The sequence below is a fragment of the Scyliorhinus canicula genome, chromosome 1, assembly GCF_902713615.1.
Source record: "Scyliorhinus canicula chromosome 1, sScyCan1.1, whole genome shotgun sequence".
Lineage (NCBI taxonomy): Eukaryota > Metazoa > Chordata > Chondrichthyes > Carcharhiniformes > Scyliorhinidae > Scyliorhinus > Scyliorhinus canicula.
In genome coordinates this window covers 69,898,981-69,921,811 of record NC_052146.1, presented here as the reverse complement: position 1 = coordinate 69,921,811, position 22,831 = coordinate 69,898,981, and the positions used below count along the sequence as shown (strand labels likewise).

The window sequence follows — 22,831 nt, the reverse complement described above, 5'->3', positions numbered from 1 at the left end:
AACTCTCAAGGCACACTTCGTGAAGCCCGTAAATGAGGTGTTTGCTAGACACCTCCTCACTACTCGCCATCAACGCGCCGGAGAATCGCTGGACGAGTATCTCGAGCCCTGACGCTATTCGCGAGGAACTGCAGCTATCGAGATGTGACGGCGGAGGAACATATGAACTCAGAGATCCGGGACACCTACGTGGCGGGGGTCCACTCGAACTACATCAGGCAGCGCCTGCTGGAAAATGGGACCTCCGACCTCCGGGAAACAGTAAAGCTAGTGACCTCACTGGAGGTGGCCTACCAGAACCTCAGTGCATTCCCTGTGGGCCTGCCGAACCCCTTGTCGCGACCCCCATAGGACCCGACTACGTCGCAGGCCTGTGCCGCGCGTCTGCCAGCCCAGCCCGGGGCCAACACCCCCGGCAATGCTGCCCAGCCGCACATCAACATGTAGCAATTGTGGGAAAAAGGACCTGGTGGAGGCAGGGCGAATTGAAGCATTCAAAAGGGAATTAAACTTAGCTGAAAAGGAAGGTAATGGAGAGAAGGTACGGGCATGGTACTCGGTAAGTTCATTCGGAGACACGATGGGCGAAATGTCTCCTGTGCTGTGGTACTTCTGTGGTTCTCTGAATATTTCTGCCATTCCTACATTCACCATTGATTCTTCTTGTGCCAATTTTCTGCTCCACCTTTGATCTGGTCATTTAACCATCATGCCCTCAGGACATCGCTGACCTAACCCTTCATTATTATTCTTTCACTTCCTGCTTTCAGAACCTTCCACAAACTTCTCAAGTATGCTTTTGGTCCATTACTCTAACTCTTTTTATCCTGTTTCTCCCCTCCCCCTCCCCACCCCTACCCCACCGGCATAGTTTCAACAGTTATCTACTATCTGCTCTTTATCACAAAATGCTTTGAGATTTTTTTTCCACATATGAGGAACACCATAAGAACTCTCGTTGTAACATGCAGGGAATTCAGGGCAGCTTCTGAGATAACTTGGCTATCATGAGCCTATATCTATAAGCTAAGACAGGTCATTGTGGTGAGAAACGAAACAGGTGGGTTTCAAAACTTTTCAATAGTTGAATTTGGAGAGTTGAGAGTGAATTTTACAGTCATCAGCAATTTATCAAATTTCTTGGCATTGAGACCACTGACCTCAGTCTGCATTCCCAGGATGGGAAGATCATGCAATTATATTGCGAGTAAAATCTGCCCCGACCTTGTGGTTGATGAAGTAACTTTCTGATGAAATAATCTTAAATTTCAACTTTGCTTCTCTCCCCCTGGATGCTGATGGGTGTTTCAAGGTTGTTCTATTCTTATTTCAGATTTCCCACATCTGCAGTGTTTTGTGTTGGTGTAATGAATGTAGGATTTTCAGATATATTCGACGGGATTCTCTCAACCCGGGGCCGGAGAATGCTCACGACCGGGCCATGCCGCCCCGACGCCAGCACGTGATTCTCTGCTGGCGCCATTGGCGGCGGCGTGTTTGATGCAGTGCCGGTTGGGGGCTGCTCTACGGGGCCGGCCCGCTGATTCTCGGGCCGGGATAGGCCGAGCGGCCGTCGTGGAAACGCTGACTCCCGCCAGAGCCGTTCTAACCTGCTGTCAGCCGGCGGGACCCAGCGTGGAAGGATAGGGGGGTGGCCTGTGGGGGGGGGGGGGGAAGGAGGCCTGGTTGGGGGGGGGGGGGAGGGAGGCCTGGTTGGGGGGGGGGAGGGAGGCCTGGTTGGGGGGGGGGGAGGCCTGGTGGGGGGGGGGGGGAGAGGGAGGCCTGGTGGGGGGGGAGGGAGGCCTGGTTTGGGGGGGGTGGAGGCCTGGTGGGGGGGGGAAGAGGGAGGCCTGGTGGGGGTGGGGGGTGGGGAGGCCTGGTTGGGGGGGGGGGATGGGGAGGCCTGGTGGGGGGGAGGGGGTGGGGAGGCCTGGTGGGGGGGGGGAGGCCCCCACAGGCCCGAGCCTGAGGGAGCCTCCGATGTGGCCTGGCCCACAATTGGGGCCCAACGTTGGGCGGGCTGGCCCCTCTGGTTGGGGAATTCCTATCCTATGTGCAAACCCCTGTAGTCCTGCGCCATGTTGCGTCAGGGCCGGCGCTTTGAAGGATGCCACTGCGCATGCGCATGTTGGCGTTTGCGCCACTGCGCATGCGCGGATCCAGTGGCGCCCAGTTCGCGCCGGGATGAGCACCTGGAGCGGCGCAAACCGCTCCAGCGCCATGCTGGCCCCCTGTAGGGGCCCAAAATCGTCTTGGCAGCGGCCCGTTCATGCCATCGTAAAATGCGACGCCGTTTACGATGGCGTGGACACTCTGCCGCGGGATCAGAGAATCCCGCCCATTGTATTATAGGTATTTGGTGCGATAAGGATTAAAAGCCTGGGTTAGTGTGTGTTTGACTGGGGCAGCAGTGCTTTTAAAGAATCCTGATTTGAAGGGTTTTGGGAATCAGAGATGCAATTAACGCATTGTAAAAATCTTGGGCTCATGGACTTTTGGATTGAGGAGTTAGATATGGGCTGGATTCTCCGTTTCTGTGACTAAGTGCCAACGCCGGGGTGGGACTCATGGTGTTTCACAACATGCAAATCGGCGTGAATCCTTCACCGATTCCGGTACAGGAAACGGGATGGTACCAGCGCCACGTGAAACGCCCTCGGATCGCGCGGAAAATGGCCAGACAATGGCTGGGTACCGGGCTGCGCATGCACATAGCTGACAACCTGCAGCGGTCGCGCCATACAACATAGCGCATGCCATGCGTGTAACCTAACCTGCAAGCTACGACCCCACAGCCCACCCCCTGGCAACCCCCCACCAGTCCCCCCAGCCCTAGCAGATCCCCCCTCCCACTGGCCAGTGGCAGGGATCCCAGACGATTGTGGCTCGACAGAGTGCGCAGCCGTCACGCCGGGTTCCTGACTGTTGGGACGACACTTGTCCCGCACCATCGGGAACTCGGCCCATTGGGGGCAGAGTATCACGGGTGGGCCAGCCGATGACATGCCAATGCCGTTGAAACGGCGCAGGGCGCACATCACAATTGCAGCAGTTTGGAGGGGGCGGCCCATGGAGGACTGGTGTCGAACTGGCGTCGGCCATGATTTCAGCATGAAAATCCATTCTCGCCTGATCGCCAAACAGGATTTTGTCGTCGGGCTGCGGAGAATTCAGCCCATTGTGTTTCAGTTTCGTAAGGTGATGTAATGAATAGGAGGAGCTAAGGTTTCAGGCATTTTGCAGAAAAGCAGTTGAGGTTTAGATTGAGATGTCAGCAGAAGTCAAGCATCTGCTCCCACTGCAGTTCCGTTAAAAGATATGTCTGCAGACAGAATTAGCAGTGTGGCTGGAAGGTGAGCTAAAATAAGCTGAGAAGCAGCTTCTGAAGAAATACAGCCAGAGTTTCTGCAATGTCACAAGATCTCTCTTTAACAAAGTAGAATATCCAGACACCTCTGTACAGCAAGTATTCCTGAATGCTCACTATTTGAAAGTGCATTGGGATCTGAGATGGTTTTGTTGTTTGAGTGGGAATAAAGATAGCAGTTAAGGGTTATTGTGTCACTGTATTGATTTGCATTGTTTAAGAGGTAATTGTAAACTATTTTTTCTTGCGTTATGTTCAAGATATTTTAATACTGTTTTAGTAATAAAGTTTGTTTTAATTTACCATATGTCTATTTTTCATGACATCACTCCTGGAGCGAGGTATGCTTTCCTCACAGTCTTACAAAATTAAGATAAAATATTGGGGTTTCTGTCCAGTATCCTAACCCATTGTTGGGGTCTGGTCCAGGATCGTAATATTCGTCTCATAGTGTAGAGTTTGTGTAATAATTGATGGGAAAACATTCAGATTGATTTAAAGTAAAAGACCAGGGTCCATCTGAACTACATCTCCCAACAGCCTTGCAAAATATTTTTAGGTTTTGTTTTGCGGTATGTTCAACTCCATTCGAGTCCCTACTGGTTAGCGATAATTTTGTTATGTTGTGCAATCTTTAAGGGGAAAATCTGTAGGCATGTAGCTAGAGTAAGGGCTATAGTTTATTCACATGGCAATGTATTATGTATGGATTGAGTTAACTCCTTGAATGACATGTTCTTAATGAAGTGCTAGAAATACAGGACAAATATTTTTCTTTCATGAATATGTGAAATATTGTGCGTTACATACAGTAGTTCAGATTCTGGTTATTTACTCGCCTTCTAACTGATTTGTTTGTGCTTCAGTAAAACAGATGGCACAGGCTTACACTGGAGTGTTTTGCTCATCACAAAGCTGCCCATTTCCAGTAAATATTATTATAGCGCAATATTTTCTCACTGTTTTCAGTCCGCACTTCAGAATAATAATTCTTCAAAGTAAGAGTTTAGTTTCCAATAGGTTCATCAACTGTCCAATCTGCTTGTGACTAGAAGAAAAGGTGTAGGAATGGGCAATATGGCCTTCGAACCTGTGCCATACTCAATAAGGTCATGGCTGAACTTCTATATAAATTGCACCTTCCCAATTTCCCATGTTCTTTGACTCTCTTGGTGCTCAGAAATCTGTCGATCGCAGTTGTGAATATATTCATCCTATTGGTACTCTGTGATGTTGGAAATGCAAAGTTTTATAAAGTTACATTTTTGGACTGTGCTTTTAATGGAAGAAAAATGAATGTGAAGGTCATGTGACTCATTCTGAAGCCTGCCTGACAATAAACCTGGGTGATGTGGCTATTAATGATTTACTGGGAAGGAGGTGTAAAATGTTCACATTTAAAGACAATGGGGGCAACATCTGTATTTAGAGTGGATAGTATGTTAGTCTCCAACCTCCCAGAAATGTGTTGAGGAGATCAGGCTGTAAACATTTGTACTTCAAACTGTATATTTATTTCCAAGAGTTGGGGGTCGAAAGAATAGCTAATCAGCATTTCTGTCTGAATAAAAGGCCCATATGATTCACATTGCCTCGGCGATGGGCTTTAAGAAGGGGAGCATACTTTGAAAGCCATTGAAAAATTTGGCTGCAGGCTTTCCTAAAATATCAGTGAATCTCATTCAATTTAGGATCCAGGAGAGATAGAGACTGAAAGCTTCTGTGGTTCACTGCAAAGGACTGCAGATGGGAGTTCATGCTCCAATTAAAAGGACAAATTCATGCGGATTGAAGTGAGACTGGAAGATTCACCTAGCTTGTACTCGAAGAAGAATCGCCAGGAAAACCCCTCATCTGGAACAACAATTCTGGGATTAAAACATACTAGTTTGGGAAAGGAAATGAACTGAAGTAAACCCTCAAAAGCTACGTATCTATTTGGACTGGATCCAGGGAAATCAAATGACTACTTAAGCAACAATATAGAGTATACCTGTAAAATGGAGTTTTTGGTTGTGTTAAATGTAAAAGTGTTCTGTGGTTTAAAATAGAAGTGTCTAGAACAATGGTGTTTACTCTGCCCTGTTATCGTGCCCTTGAGGCTTAACTGAGATTTACCAAAACATCATAGAATCATAGAATTTACAGTGCAGGAGGAGGCCACTTGGCACATCGGGCCCCTGGAAAGAGTGACCCACTTAAGCCCACACTTCCACCCTATCCCCGTAAACCAATAAGCCCACCTAACATTTTTTGGACACTAAGGGCAATTTAGCATGGCCAATTCACCTAACCTGCACATCTTTGGACTGTGGGAGGAAACTGGAGCACCCGGAGGAAATCCACGCAGACACGGAGAGAACATGCAAACCCGCACAGACAGTGACCCAAGCCGGGAATTGAACCTGGAGCTGTGAAGCAACATTGCTAACCACGGTGCTACGGTGCTGCCATCAGTAATTGAATTAATCCAATTAGGTTTAATGGATTTATGTATAGCATCAAATAATAATTTGGAAAATGGCATGTTAATACTTCTGGCCGAAGAAGGCAAGAGAAATAAAATTTTAATAGAATTTCCAGTGATGCCATTCTTCCAGTACCAACCTATTCTACTGAGTGAAAACTAATTCTGCTGGATCGGGTGGGTAGTATGTAAAAGATAGGTAAGAACATGTTAGGAAATGCGCTAGCATGTGGGGTTAGAATAATAGCTGGGGTACAGAAGAGTATGTGAAACTATGTAGAATTGAAGAGAGCCACCCTTGGGTCAGACTGAGATTCAGGAACAGAATAATAGGCATTCAAAAGTGCACCTAATATAATTTTTAAGGAACAGGACCTTCAGTGGGAGGTAGCATTGCAGCTTTGTAGACGGTCACATCTTCGATATGTCAGGTTGAGCTGACGGCTTGATGCAAAATACAGTGTAATAGATATAAAAACAAAGAATGCTGAAATACTCATCAGATCAGGCAGTGTCTGTGGCGAGAAACAGAGTAAACGTTAACTTTGTTCTTATTTTGGATTTCAAGCAGCCACAGTAGTCGGTAGCACAGTGGGTAGCACTGGGTCCCAGGTTCAATTCCCTGCTTGGGTCACTGTCTGTGCGGAGTCTGCACGTTCTCCCCGTGGGTGTGTGGATTTCCTCCGGGCGCTCCGGTTTCCTCCCACAAGTCACTAAAGACGTGCTATTAGGTGAATTGGATATTCTGAATTCTCCCTCTGTGTACCCAAAGAGGCGCCAGTGTGGCGACTAGGGACTTTTCACAGAAACTTCATTGGAGTGTTAATGTAACCTACTTGTGACAATAAAGATTATTACAGTATAAGTATTTTGCTTTTGTATTAGTGGAATAAGCCTTGACTTTGCTTAATAATATAAAATAAATGATAGCAAGCGAGCAAGCAGCCCATTTTACATCTCCTGTTCTAATTTCTGGTAAAAGACTCGGGAGAGGTACAAAATTGCATGTTGGCAGCCTATCACCCATTTTAACATAACTGGACAAAGTCAAGATCTGACCCTATGAGTTGACACAAACCATTTTTTAAAATTAATTTACGGGATGTGGGCGTCGCGGCTTAGGCCAGCATTTATTGCCCATCCCTAGTTGCCCCTCAAGGTGGTAATGAGCTGCCTTCTTGAACTGCTGCAGTCCTTGAGGTGTAGGTACACCCACTATGCTGTTAGGGAGGGAGTGCCAGGATGTTACCCCAACGACTGTGAAGGAACGGCGATATATTTCCAAGTCAGGATGCTGAGTGACATGGAGGGGAACCCTCCAGGTGGTGGGGTTCCGAGTTATCTGCTGCTCTTGTTCTTCTAGATGGTAGTGGTCGTGGGTTTGAACGATGGTGTCTGAGGAACCTTGGTGAGTTACTGCAGTGCATCATGTAGATGGTGCACACGGCTGCCACTGTTCGTAGGTGGTGGGGGTTTGAATGTTTGTGGAAGGTGGAGCAATCAAGAGCGCTGCTTTGTCCTGGATGGTGTCGAGCTTCTTGAATGTTGTTGGAGCTGCACTCATCCGGGCAAGTGGAGAGTATTCCATTATACTTCTGGCTTGTGCCTTGTTGATGGTGGACAGGCTTTGCGGGGTTAGGAGGTGAGTTACTCGCCGTAGGATTCCTACCCTTTGACCTGCTCTGGTAACCACAGTATTAATAGTCAATGGTAACTCCCAGGATGTTGATTGTGGGGGATTCAGTGATGTTAATGCCATTGAAAGTCAAGGGATGGTGGTTAGATCCTCTCTTGTCGTAGATGGACATTGCCAAGCACTTGTGTGGTCCGAATGTAACTTGCCACTTGTCAGCTCAAGCCTGGATATTGTCCAGGCTTAGACAGGGACTGTTAGTTGGACAGGGACTGCTTCATTATCTGAGGAGTTGCGAATGGTACTGAACATTGTGCAATCATTTGCAAACATCCTCACTTCTGACCTTATGATGGAAGGAAGGTCACTGATGAAACAGCTGAAGATAGTTGGGCGTAGGACATAGATCACGGATTGTGATGAATGACTGATGACTGTTGATGTTATCAATGACAGCTATGCAGTGCTTGAGTGAACTGTGCTCATTCCTAATTCTTTTCTCTTTTTAAATCACCCTTGGGCACTTCAAACTTGATGTTTGCTGATGATATCCCATCTGACAAGCAGCAACCAAGTTATTCTACATAGATAAACTATAAAATTATTAAATGGTGCCAGTGAATACACTACAAAAAGAATTCTATTGGCTGTAAACTGCTTTGAGAGATCTTGTGATTGTGGAAGATGCTATATTAATGCAAGTATTTTTTATAATAATAATGTTTATTATTGTCACAAGTAGGCTTACATTCACACTGCAGTGAAGTTACTGTGAAAATCCCCTAGTCGCCACAGTCCGCGCCTGTTCGTGCACACTGAGGGAGAATTAAGAATGTCCAATTCGACTTCCGGTTGCGGCAATGAATGAGTGAGCCGCACATTCGGGGGCTCTCACTCCGGCGGAATTTGAGGACCTGGTTCCCTGGTTTTGCGGGACTGTGGGGCAGCAAAAGGATGGCCACGGAGGTGTGGAGTTGCGGGCAGAGCTGCATGGAACCGCGGGAGAGCAGGAAGCAGCGAAAATGGGAGAGGAAGGGACAAAGACAAGGTGCAGGGGAAGCTGACCCGGGAGCCAAGATGGCGGACCTCGGACCCAGCAATCCAGCAAGCGCTGGAAAACATGCTGCAGGTTATTAAAAACAGTTTTGAGTCATTGAAGCGGGATAACTTGGACCCACTTCAGAAGGCAGTGGATCAGCTGAACCAGAGGCTGGATGCCCAGGACGAAAATGTTAAGGAGCTGGGAGAGGCGGTGGAGGGGCAGGCAGATGCGCAGACGGTTGCTGCGCTAGAAGTCGATGGGTTGAAGGAGAGGCAGAGAAGACTGCTGAACAGAGTAGAGGAGCTGGAAAATAGAGCCCGCAGACAAAATCTGAGGATCATCGGCCTCCCAGAGGGGGCTGAGGGAGCAGATGCCACAGCGTTTGTGGCTGACCTGTTGATGCAGCTGATGGGGGCTGAAGCCTTCCCACGACCGCCGGAGCTGGAGGGGGCACACAGAGTACAGGCGAGACAGGTGCGTCCGGGGGGTCCCCCCGTCCGATCGTGATTAGGTTCCACAGGTTTGTGGAAAAGGAGCGGGTGCTGCGGTGGGCAAAGAGCGCCAAGAGCAGCACGTGGAACAACAGTGTTCTTCGCATCTACCAGGACCTAAGCCAGGAGGTGGCTCGGCGGCGAGCAGCCTTTAAACTAGTTAAGGAGGTGTTGTACAAGAAGCACGTGAAGTTTGGTCTGCTCTTCCCGGCCCATCTTTGGGTTACCCATCAGGGTCAACACCGCTACTTTTCCGAGCCCGAAGAAGCGATGGACTTTGCGAGGGATCAGGGGCTGATCCCGAAAAGAGGTCCCACGGTCTCTGTTGGTCGACTGTTTACTGTTTTAAAGGTGCCATGTGGGGTATTTTTTTTTTGTGGGCAGTTTTTGCCTGGGGGGGGGGGGGGGGGGGGAAGAGAGAGAGAGAGAGAGAGAGAGAAACCCCCCCTCTTGTATGGTCTTTTTCCTGATTTTGTTGCTTTTATTTTTTTTTCTTGGCCTTTCTGCTGTGGTGGGTACCTTTTGTTGGGCTCTCTGAGTGCGCTGGAGCCGGTGTGGCAACAAAGGGGTTTGCGGTGTTATTTTTTTAATGCTCAGAAAGGGACGGGGGTTAACACTTTTCTGTGTATACGGCGGGAACGGTATTGCACCTGGAGCAGCCTCGCGGGGCGGTTTGAGGTTTACATCTTGTTTGACCTTCCTGTGTTAGTGAGATTGCTCCACTGGGTTGGAGTGGGGGATGGTGTGCTGGGGAGTGGGAGGATGAGGTTGGGGAAACAATGGGAGTGAGACAAGTGGGCGCCGGAGTGATGAGTCACCGGGCTAGCAGATTGGCTAGTCAAGGGAGTCACGTGGGGGGGGGGGGAAGAATACAGCCAATGGATGGCAGGGGTGGGGGTGTTATTCTGCTGACGTCGAGGGGATCTGAAGTAGGCAATGGGAGGTCGGTCGGGGGTGGAAGCGGCCAAGAGGCGAGCCAAGAATGGCGCGGCGCACGGGCCGAGGCGGGCCCAAGAAAGGTTATGGCTGACTGGCATGGGGGGGGGGGGGGGGGGGGGGTGTAGTGCCCCCCAACCAGGCTGATCACCTGGAACATCAGGGGACTAAATGGGCCAGTTAAAAGGGCGCGTGTGTTCGTGCATTTGCTCTGAAGGCGGACGTAATTATGTTGCAGGAGACACATCTGAAAGTGTCTTACCAGACCAGGCTAAGGAAGGGCTGGATTAGCCAGGTCTTCCACTCGGACTTGGACTCTGAGTCCAGGGGGGTAGCAATTATGATCAATAAGCGGGTTCAATTTGAGGCGGAGGGCGTAAGCGCAGACGGCGGGGGCAGATTCCTTATGGTATGGGGCAAGCTGGAAGGGAGGAGAGTGGTGCTGGTGAACATGTATGCTCCGAACTGGGACGACGTGGACTTTATCAAAAGAGTGCTGGGGAAGATCCCGGACCTAGACTCTCGTGGGTTGATAATGGGCGGGACTTTAATACGGTCCTTGATCCAGGGCTGGACCGGTCATGTCCCAGAACGGGTAGGCTCCCAGCAATGGCAAGGGAGTTGAAAGGGTTCATGGAGCAAATGGGGGCAGTGGACCCATGGAGAGCCAGACAGCCGACGGGAGGGGGCTATTCGTTTTACTCGCATGTTCATAAAGTGTATTCTAGGATGGATTTCTTTATCATGAGCAGGGACTGTGTAGGGGAGGTAAAAAATACGGAATATTCGGCAATCGCTATTTCGGACCATGCCCGCATTGGGTGGACCTGCAGGTCGGTGGGGCGAATTACCAACGCCCGCAGTGGAGGTTAGACGTAGGATTGTTGTTGGAGGAGGGGATATGTGAGACACTTCGGAAGTGTATGCAAAATTACTTGCAGGCGAACGATACGGGGGAGGTTTCAGCAGCGATCCTGTGGGAGACGTTGAAGGCAGTAGTGAGGGGGGAGCTGATCTCAATTCGGGCTCACGGATAGGGCGGACAGAGCAAAAATGGACAGATTGGTTAGGGAAATTTATCGGATAGACGAGGAACATGCGGGATCACCGGGGGAGGACCTAATCAGGGAAAGACGGAGACTGCAGGCGGAACTGGGGGTCCTATCCACGAGTAGGGCCGTGGAACAACTTAGGAAGGCGAGGGGAGTGGTGTATGAGCATGGGGAGAAGGCCAGCAGATTGCTAGCGCAGCAACTCAGGAAGAGGGAGGCGGCCAGGGAAATAAGTGATTGACGGGGAGCAGAGCAGAGTGGAGGACCCGGCAGGGCTGAATAAGGTATTCCCAGACTTCTATAGTAAGCTGTATGCTTCAGAACCCCCGGAAGGGCTGGAGGAGATGAAAAGGTTCCTGGACGGGCTAACATTCCCAAAAGTAGGCTGGGGACTAGTGGAGGAGCTGGGGGCCCCAATTAGAGCAGAGGAGGTATTGGGGGGCCTAAAGGCCATGCAGTCGGGGAAAGCCCCAGGACCGGATGGATACCCAGTAGAGTTTTACAAGAAGTTCTCAGAGATAGTGGGACCGGTCTTGACAAGGGTTTTTAATGAGGCAAAGGACAGGGGGATCCTGCCGCCGATGATGTTGCAAGCCACCATCTCACTGATATTGAAACGGGACAAGGACCTGGAATCCTGCAGGTCATACAGGCCAATCTCCCTGATTAATGTGGATGCCAAGCTCCTGGCAAAGGTCCTGGCGATTAGAATTGAGGACTGCGTATCGGGGGTGATTGGGGACGATCAGACAGGGTTTGTGAAAGGCAGGCAGCTGACGGCTAACTTTAGAAGACTGCTTAATGTAATCATGATGCCCCTGACGGGCAAGGAGGTGGAGGTAGTGATGGCAATGGACGCTGAGAAGGCCTTCAACCGGGTGGAGTGGGACTATCTGTGGGAGGTGCAGGGACAGTTTGGGTTCGGGGAGGGACTGGTTAATTGGGTCAGACTATTGTACCAGGCCCCAAAAACTAGTGTTAGGACAAACAGGGTAATGTCAGAGTATTTCAGACTGCATCGCCGGACCAGACAGGGATGCCCACTCTCCCCGTTGCTGTTCGCGCTGGCCATAGAGCCGTTGGCGATTGCGTTGAGAGCTGTGAAGGGGTGGAAGGGAATGAATGGGAGGGGGGGTGGAACATAGAGTCTCTCTCTATGCGGACGACCTGCTCTTGTACGTGTCAAACCCACCTGGGGTGGCCACGTCCCGATTACAAAATGGACACTTTGCAAAGAATACAGGGAAAATGGACAATGCTGAGAAAGCAAGCAGGTGCAAGGTTTGTCTGTTGATTGGAGCCGTAGCTCCCAGACAAGACCGATACTGCAAAGCCATTACCATATAATGAGCCATCTCCGGGGACAAAAGATTAACATTTAGGTAAACAATACTAAAGCAGACACCCCGGCGCCAGAGGAGACTAGAACAAAGCAGGCCAACGGCCACCTAGGGCCCGCCCAGCAATCAGGGCAGCCGCCCCTTTATTGGAGGAAACCGGTACCGATGATCAAGATACGGTCCAATTAATTGCGACCAAGTTCAAGGTCAGCCCAAAAGCCGCAAAGCCCCCTTTGGGTATAAGAAGGATCCCCCAAGAGAGAATCGCTCTCTTGGCCTTGGCTCTCAGTGAGGAGAGACCTGCCTAGCAGCTGCACCAGAACAAGTAAGTCCAAAGTCAACGCACGCTACGAGATAGGCACTCCTAGCTACTATTCTGTACCAGCTCGACCCCAGCAGCCTCAGAACCGGACAACGGCCATTGTTCCTCTGACTGAGTGGGCACCCGAAGCTAAGTAAAGGCTTTAGTAGTAGTGGTAGTTTCGTTTTTTTTTTTAATGTTTTATTCTCCATTTTCACATTTCCTCCCAAAATTCACCCCCCACTCCCAAACAGTAAACGGTAACAAATACAAAGTAAATCCCCTTAACAATAACAGCGATCCAATCCTCCCACCACCCCGAAACAACGGCCCACCTGTCAATATATGCATCCAATGAAACAAATCCTCCCACAGTGGAAACAAAAAACACAAGAGAAAAAGAGAAAGGAGTCCGGGACCGCCCATGGTCACCATAGTGTCCACTCCCCCCTTCCCCCCTCCCCCCTTCCACCCCCCTCCCCCCCCCTCCCCCCTTCTCCCCCCCCCCCCCGAGCCCATGGTCACCCTAGAGTCCCCTCCCCCCACCCCCCATATTCAATGCCGTCCAACCTCTGAAAAAGTACCGTATGTGATACCCAAGAGTTGTAAACCCTCCCTCCCCCCCCTCCAACTCCTCCTGCCCACTGCCTCTTGTAAAACACCTCCCCCCAACCTCGGTTCCTTCCCCCCAACTTTCCACCCCGGCTAGACCACTCGGACCCTGTTCTGCCAGTCTCCGATGACCGCAGCCCCTCCCCCCACCTCACTCCCGTTCACTGACCGGTTTAAACCTGCCAGCGCGGAGGCCCCCGCCCGGGTCCCTTTCCCCCTTGCCCGGCCCTAGGAAAGCCCAGAAACCCCCATTTAGCACACAAACCCCGCATACACACCCACACACCAAAGAGCCCTCACTTCGAGTGCAAATCCCAGCACCTCCCTTGTCCAAATATATACAACATCGGCTCCTTTAGCCCATACACCCGCACGCAGTAGAACTAAAAAAAAGAAGAGACAAAAATGAAGAAAATACAGTCATGAGGTTACATCAGCACATGGCCATATCTCAATTTCTCAGTTCTGCCACAGTCCTTCTACCTTCGCAAACTCCTCCGCTGCTTCCGCCGTTCCAAAATAAAAGTCCTTGAGCTTATAAGTCACCCTCAGCTTCGCTGGATACACAATGCCGCACTACACCTTGCTAATGTACAGTGCCCTGTAGTGATAGTTTAGATGGTAGAGTTTGTGCATGAGTATAATTAACTGTGTGTGTAAATAAATGAGCATTGATTTCGAACTCACTAACTGGTGTATCGAGTCTTTCATCAGTATTCGGTTTTGAACCTTGTGGTGGTATCGAAAGATACCTGGCAACTCTTGAGCAAACGTAATTAGAATTAAGGAAGTTGACCATATTAACCGCCATAAACAGAGCCAATTAAAGAGAGAACACAACGAGCAACAGTGCTCTCTATTTAAACATATGAAAGTCTTTGAATTTTGACTCACTTCTCAATTTACACTAAGCAGTATGTGTGAGGGCCTGAAGCTGACATGACTGAAAACAAGCAATGATAAAAGGGTGAGACTCCTCATTCATATTCAGCTTTACTTGCTACTGACATTTGACAAAACCTGTATCCATAGATCATGGGCTTTACTTCTCTGAATCGTGGGTTCAGTATAGTCTGAAGCCATTTTGACGATTCAGCTTGATGACAACATCAGAGGAATTGCTGTCCTGGTCGTCTCGAAGGTTATGACTGTTCAGTATCAGAAACATTCTTAAAGCTGAAGTATGATCTCCATGATAATACCAAGGATGGCTGCAATTCAACATCCTTTTACCAACCTTGATTATCTGCAGAAAATTGTCCTAGACCATTCCTGCAGGCTTGCTTTCCAGGCAGCCTTCCAATGCATGCAGACTATTAAATGCAAGGCTAATTGTCACCACCTCAACCAATGTTGTCAGAATGTAGTTTTGTACATAGAGCCAAATTACTTGTTCTTAAACCAATATAATAGGGTAGATATTTTTTAAGCATCTGTTTATTGCCGTTTTTCCAGTTTCACACAAATTCGCATAAAACAAGCAAAAACGAAAAGGCAACTGCGGGTGTCGAAGTACAACAGGTACAGCACAAAATAACAGTCACTACAGTTTTAGGAACAAGAACGGATGAATCAGGGTCAAAATCCGCCTGCACCTGAACAGGATACAGACAACAATTTAGACCTACATCACACCCATAGCTAAAAAACAGAATATCAGAAGAGAACCCCACTGCTATGGGGCATTCGACAAACTCTTACTGCGCAAGTCCATCCGGCAAGATGGCGAAACCCACCAAGAAAGTGGGAATTGTTGGGAAATATAGGACCCGATACAGAATGGTGAAAAAAATCAAGATCAGTCAGCATGCGAAATACACCTGCTCCTTCTGCAGGTAAACAAATATGAAGCGCAGAGCAGTCGGTATCTGGCATTGTGAATCTTGCATGAAAACAGTGGCTGGAGGAGCTTGGGCCTACAACATCACCTCAGTTGTTACAATAATGTCTGCAATTCGCCGTCTGCAGGAGCTGAATGATCAGTGAGCACTGGCTGTGGAATCAACTCTCCCCCCCGCCCCACCCCACTGAAACCATCAATGCAATTCGGCCCACTCCAAATCCAACAAAAATAGGTATCTGCTTTTCCGTGCCACCAAGTCCCACCTTCCAACACCCATCAAAACTAAGAGGAATATAAGTAATGCTCCTAACACCTAGCCAAGTCTAAAGATAAATGAGGAAGATGAGCAAGAACTGTCAGAACTAACTTTAGAACAAAGATCGGGCAGCCAGCCGCCACTTGGGACCATGGGAGTTAACCAAGGGCCCTATCTTCTGACCTACCCCAATTCAACATCTCCAAGGAAGGTGTCACTGCCCAAGGAGCAACAGGATAATGACTGAGACACCGGCCTGGTCTCACTGAGCACCGGCATTATAATAATAATAATCTCTTATTGTCACAAGTAGGCTTACATTAACACTGCAATGAAGTTACTGTGAAAAGCTCTGAGTCGCCACATTGCGGCACCTGTTACGGTACACAGAGGGAGAATTCCAAATTCTCCGCCGGTGTGGGAATTAAATAAAGACATGAAAGAACTAGCCCCTAGGACCACCACCACCACCAAAAACCTGTCTGGTTCCATGCAAATCATGTCGCCTAAAAAATCACCTTGAGGGGGACCACCCTACCAGACGCTCCACCTACCACCACATTTTAATAAAGGTTATTAAAGATGACCTTGCTCACAAAAGTTCTGACAACAGAAGAACAGCCAAAGAGTGAGACCTAATACGGGTAAATAATGCCCCCCCCCCCACCCCCCCGCCCCCGCCAAAGGGGAGCTCATCAAAATTCCCGTCAACAGGATTAACACAGCCTGCCTGGGCCTGAAGAAGAATATGCACAGCCAAAAAGAAAAGAATTAGATCTGACTACGAGGGACCTTCCTCAAGCACAGCAAGGACTAAACTAATCTTACCACCAACATCCTTCACCCCGCTCCAGTTCATCATCCTCCTCCTCCCAAGGATGAAAAAGGTTAAAGAAACTGTACAAATCACACAAATAATATCCAGCTTAACATGATAGAATCTTATTAATTTAGGATAATAAACAGTGCAGGATATCACCCCCAAATAATTCACTTCCCTGCAAACAGCTAAATTAACAACATTAACAGACAACATCATAATTAACAGGGAATGAATGTCCAGAATCACAACTGGGGAGCTGGGTAGTCATCAGGATAAAAGATCATTCCGCTGCCGCACAAAGAAAGTAGGCATGAAGGATAAGGCAGGTTCTAAAACTGAGACCATTCCTCAGGATCTTCCAAGGATTTCAACGATCGGAGCTTCATTGTTTCCTGCCTGCAGACTTCACTGCTCCCAGGTGGTCAACAACCTCAGCTCTCGTAGGTGGGGAATGCCCCTATCAACTCAGGCCACCCCTCTCGACTGACATCAGCAACAGGACCATACAGAATCAGAGTTCAGAAGGCCACCCCAGCCTCAGGCCTCAAAGACAGGATCAAGTGTGCTCCATCGAATTTAAATTGTCCGCCTTCCTGGTCAAGATTCCCAAATATAGCAGCCTGGCCTGTTCTCAGACTTGGCTGGGAACTTCACCACCCCACCAGAGACACCAGGCTCAGTCAGGCTCCACACCGGTCCCCCTTCATCCTCGTCCACACCCCTCAGATTGGACGATAGGTTCTGCCACTCCCGGGATCTCAGGCGGACTTCCACCAAAAACAATTCTCTCTCTGTCACAAGAACCACCCCCTGTGCTGCCACTGCCTTCATAAAGACACCTCGCAACCCCTGCAACTGGGCTTTGACATCCCGCACTGCAGAGCCAGGTCATTCAGATACATCAACTTCATCGCTAGCAGCAAAGATCTGCTGGTGAACACCATACCATCACGACAGGAATCCTTCCAAAGGTAGCTGTGCCACTAATAGACAGTGCCCACCCCATCTTTCTCCACCTGCCACAAATCAACAAAGATTAAAGCCTTTCAACTCGACTCAATAAAGATGAAACACTGACCAACAACTCCTGGTACATTGCCCTAACCATGCAGAATAAGAAAAGATAAAAAGAAAGTTAGCCTAAGGATAAAAATAAAGATCGAAAGATGAGCAGAGGCAGAGTTCACAAAAACGCAGCCACTCTCATGCTTACATCACGTAATCTCCACATGGGGTAGCTTTTTAATTTCCTATCCTTGTACAAAACGCGAGTTGCCCATTATAGAAACTGCCAAATTTTTATTTTCATCGATTCACAATTCCTGGGCAACAAGTTGAAAACCAAACTCTTTTTAAAAAAATAAATAAATTTAGGGTACACAATTATTTATTTTTCCAATTAAGGGGCAATTTAGCATGGCCAATCTACCTACCCTGCACATCTTTGGGTTGTGGGGGTGAGACCCACGCAGACACAGGGAGAATGTGCAAACTCCACACAGACAGTGACCCGGGGCCAGGATCGAACCCGGGTTCTCAGTGCCGTCGGCAGCAGTGCTAACCACTGCGCCACCGTGCCACCCCAAAAACCAAACTCAACACCTCAATGAAACCTGTTGTCCCCGGAACCCACCAGTACCAGTTAACAAAGATCAGAGCAATATGTAAGAGTGAAATAATAGGTGGTAAGCAATATAACCTGTAAGAAAGGAAAATTTGGAAAAGGGAAAAAGCAAGGCACAGAGTTTTGTATTTTGGAGAGTTACAGCCTGGAAATGGAATAATGCATAGGCTTCAGAAACATGTTAATGTGTCTCTAGAGGCATGAAAGGGAGAAGCCATTCCCAGCATCTCCACCTAGGATATCAAGAGCTGCCATTTATTGTTCTTTCAGTTCTGGCCCATCTTTTTTCTGCTTTAATAATGTTTCTTAAAATAAAGCATGAAGACACAATTCAGTCCCAAAGAAGCAGGAGTTATCCAGTGAAGCCCAGCAAATCTCATTTACTCAGTCCTTTTTCATCATTATTATTATCAAATGCTATTTTTCTCTGAGATTCTCCAGGGCTCTGTTGAGGGCTGGTGCCAAGAAAATAGATTCATCCCTATTACTAGAATTTGCTTTTGACTATTTCAGCTTGTTTCCAATATTTTGTACATATCCACCTTTTTAAAAAAAAAATGATTTTCTCTCTGGTTTATTTCAAGAATCTGTTGGATATCTTTGAATTAAAATACCTTGGTGGCTGAGTGACTCTTCACATTAGCACATTGCCCTTTCACTACTGGATCCTGGGTCTGACGACTTCCTCTTTTATTCTGCAAGGCCTGTTGAAAAATGAGTTGGAAACTCTCAATCCACTCCATAGTAGCCAGGGCTTGTAGTCAAAAACCTGCTCCAAATTTGGCACTCAGTGATAAAATTACTTAGCAAGGCTACAAAGATGCCAGGTGTGAGTAATGGAAAGGAACGTCACAGTGGTACAGTTAAGGTCTCTGTTCTGAAGAAAATGTTTTGATTAAAAGAGAACAAAGTAGGGAGGTGGAGGCCTTATGAGTGCTGATCGAGGCGGGTTCCTGTAAGGGTCGGGATTGCGGGTACTGGCAATGGCGCTGCTACCGTCTGCCCCAGGGAAGTATTTGGGAAGTCCTCTGGTGGTAGCCACGCTGAAGATTTGAAGGCAATTCCGGCAGCACTTTAAGTTGCGGACAGGTTTGAGGGTGATGCCGATAAGGAACCATGGGTTTGAGCCAGGGAGCATGGATCTGAGGTTCTGGGGATGGGAGAGAGGGTGAAGGATTTGTTTTGGGAGCGGCGGTTCCCAAACTTGGGAGGAGTTGTGGGTAAAGTTTGGGCTCCAACGCAAGGAGGGCTTCAGATAGAAGCAGGTGCGGAACTTTGCGAGAAAGATCTTCCCGAACTTTCCGGTGGCACTATCCTCTTCGTTACTGGACGCGGTGCTGTCAGTGATGGGGCTGGAGGGTGGGGTTGTTTTGGAGATTTATAGTAGGATCATGGAGGAGGATAAGGTGTCTACGGAAGGGATTAAGGCCAGGTGGGAGGAGGAGCTGGGTATGACGTTGAAGGAAGGATTATGGTGCAAAGTGCTATGGAGGGTTAATACCTCAATCTCATGTGCAAAACTGGGGTTTATTCAATTAAAAATGGTGCACAGGGTGCACTTAATGAAGGCGAGGATGAGCTGGCATTTTTGAGGGAGTGGTGGATAGCGGTCAGCAGTGTGGGAGAGGCCCAGCCAATCATGTTTGTATGTTCTGGTTCTACCCAAAGTTGAAGAAATTTTGGCGGCAATGTTTTAGCACCATGTCAGAGGTCCTACACGTAGATTTGGAGCCTATCCCCTCTAATCTATATTTGGACTGTCAGATCTGCTGGAATTGCAGACGGGTATGGGGCAGATGTCTTAGCCTTTGCCTTGTTGATCGCTCACACTCGGGTCCTGTTGGGGTGGAGGTCAGCTTCTCCCCCTGTGCCTCAGAGTCTAACGGAGTTCCTATAATTGGAGAAAGTGAAATATGGTCTAAGAGGGGTAGATGGGGGGTTCCACAAGAGATGGGTTTGGTTATCTTACACTTTGGACATCTGGTTGCCAAGGGTGTTGGGAGAGTGCAGTGGTTTGTGTTGGGTGTGTATTCTTTGTAAAAATGTTAAAATATTGAAAGTTTTAATGAAAATCTTTTTTTAACAAGAGAGTTAAATTTAACCTCACATTTGACTGTGTTGAATGTGGAAAAGGCTGTAGAAATTTGTCCGGTTTCTACAACATTAGCATCAATCCTCTAAGGGTTACAACAATTCATCCTGACAAATAAATTCACACACACACACACACAGATATTTCAGTGCTTTTTCTTATCCCAATTCCTATGCAATTCTTTTATTTTTATTTAGTTGTTCATGGGATGTGGTCGTCACTGGTTGCCCATTTATTGCCCATCTCTAATCGCGAGGTAGTTAAGAGTCAACCACATTGCAGTGGGTCTGGAATAGGAGTCACATGTAGGCCAGACCAGGTAAGGACAGCAGATTTCCTTTCCTAAAGGGACTTCCGTTGACGGCGGGCGGGAGGCAGCCGCGCAATGGAGGGCTCCCGTTCGGGAACGGCATTTTTGGGGCTTTAAATCCGGTCCCAGGGTCCACGGAGGCGGCAAAAGCAGGGAGAAGGCACAGAGGAGGCACAGTGAAGACACAGTAAAGGAAAATGTCGAGGGTGAACAAAAAAACGGCCGTTAAAAAAACAGCTGAAGGTTCGTCGGGGAATGGAAAGGTCACCACGGGGTCACCAAGGAAAATGGAGGCTGGAGCACCAGGGGAGGCCGCATTGCTTACGGCTAAAGAAATAACTAAGGTAATGGCTGCGGAATTCGAAAGGCAGTTTACAAAATACATGGAGACAATGAGGAAGATGAGGGAGGTTTTGAGTGTGCTGGTGGAGGAGGCGATTTCCCCGGTAACGACGGCGTTGGCGAGCGCAGTGGCGGAGATGCGGGAGCAAGGGAGGCGCTGAAGGAAGTGGAGGAGACATTCCAGCATGGTGATCAACTTACCTCGATGGGGAAGGAGATGTGCAAGGTGATGAAGATTAACAAGGATCTGCGAGGAAAAATGGAAGACCTGGAAAACAGATCCTGATGACAGAATTTGAGGATTGTGGGAATGCCCGAAGTAGTTGAAGGGCCGAGGCCGACTGAGTATTTAGCCGCGATGCTGGCGAAACTATTGGGGGAGGGGGAGGATCCCTCCCGATATGAACTGGATCGGGCTCATTGGTCGTGGAGGCCTGTACCAAAGGCGAGTGAACCGCCAAGGATAGTGACTCTGTGCTTCCATAGGTACAGTGTGAAGGAGAACGTCCTGTGCTGGGTTAAGCAGAAGCGGGTGGTGCAGTGGGCTGGAGCTGGTATACGTGTATACCAGGACTTGACGGTGGAGCTGGCGAGGAGGCGGGCTGCTTTCAACCGGGTGAAGAGGGCACTGTACATTAACAAGGTGCAGTGCGGAATTGTATATCCAGCAAAGCTGAGGGTGACTTACAAGCTCAAGGACTTTTATTTTGGAACAGCGGAAGCAGCGGAGGAGTTTGCGAAGGCAGAAGGACTGTGGCAGAACTGAGAAATTGAGAAATGGCCTTGTGCCGATGTAACCTCATGACTGTATTTTCTTCTTTTTTGTTTCACTGCGTGTGGGTGCATGGGCTAAAGGAGCCAATGTTGTATATATATTTGGACAAGGGAAGTGATGAGACTTTCACTCAAAGTGAGGCTCTTTTGGGTGTAGGTGGATATGCGGGGTTTGTGTGCTGAAAGGGGATTTCTGGGCTTTCCTAGGGCCGGGCAAGGGGGAAAGGGACACGGGCGGGGCCCTCCACGCTGGCCGGTTTAAGCCGTGAATGGGAGAGGTGGGGGGAGGGGCTGCGGCCATCGGAGACTGGCAGAATAGGGTCCGAGTGGTCTAGCTGGGCTGGAAAGTTGGGAGGAAGGAACCGAGGTTGGTGGGAGGAGTTTTACAAGAGGCAGTGGATGGGAGGAGTTGGAGGGGGGGCGGGGTGTTTACAACTCTTGGGAATCATGTACAGTACTCTTTCAGAGGTTGGACGGCGTTGAGTGTGGGGGGAGGGTGGGGGGTTGGTGGACTCTATGGTGACCATGGGCGGTCCCGGTGCCTTTTTCTTTTTCTTTTTTGTTTTTTGTTTCCACCGTGGGAGGGTTTGTTTTATTGGATGCATATATTGACAGGTGGGCCGTTGTTTGGGGTGGTGGGAGGATGGGATCGTTGTTATTGTCAAGGGGATTGATTTTGTATCTGTTACTGTGTACTGTCTGTGGGTGGGGTGTAAATTTTGATGGAAAATGTGAAAATGGAGAATAAAAACATTAAAAATAAAAGATTTCCTTTCCTAAAGGGCAACCTAGAGTGAACCTGACAACAATCGACAATTGTTCCCTTTTATTGAAATCAAATTTCATCATCTGCCGTGATGGGTTTCAAACCTGGACCCCCAGAGCTTTACCCTAGGTATCTGGATTACTAGGCGAGTGACAATACCACTACACTACTGACTCTGTCTCCCCATTACTCAATTACTTATCAATAGACTTGTGCTTTGAGCTGAATTTTTTTGCATCTTTTTATACTGCTGAATTACTTAGTTATGAAATGTGTACTCTCCCTCATTCCAAATAAGTTGTAACAAAAATCTATCTCAATATAACTTCCCACTCATTGTTTATAGAAATGAAGTGTCCTCACCATTTTGCACTTTTAGCGCATGAGGAAGGAGGAGCTGTTCCCTATTCTTTGTTTATCTCATTTGGAAACAACTGTTCTCTTATATGGAGCCAGGAAGCAGATTGCTGCCAGAGATTAGAGCACAGGCCCAGAGAGTGAAGAATCCATCAAGGAGCACAGCATTGCGCCAAGGGGTGGGACGAGCGCACCGGAAGTGCAACATGGAGTCAGGAGAGTGGCAATAATAAATTTTAATTAATTTCAGCACACCATGAGTCAGACTACTGATCCTGCAGGCCACAATGAACCCTGAAGCTGATGTATTACGGGAGCAATTCTCCCGCCGGGCCGGAGAATCGCCGCAACCGCGCCATTTGTGCCGGCTCATTTGGCGCGGCGCTGGCCGCTGGAATTGGCG

General features: G+C 48.5%; 1 pseudogene; it reads left to right on the top strand.

The window, feature by feature from the left end:
- The first annotated feature begins 14,963 nt into the window (after positions 1-14,963).
- On the top strand, positions 14,964-15,227 carry LOC119977408 (annotated as a pseudogene).
- The last annotated feature ends 7,604 nt before the right edge of the window (positions 15,228-22,831 follow it).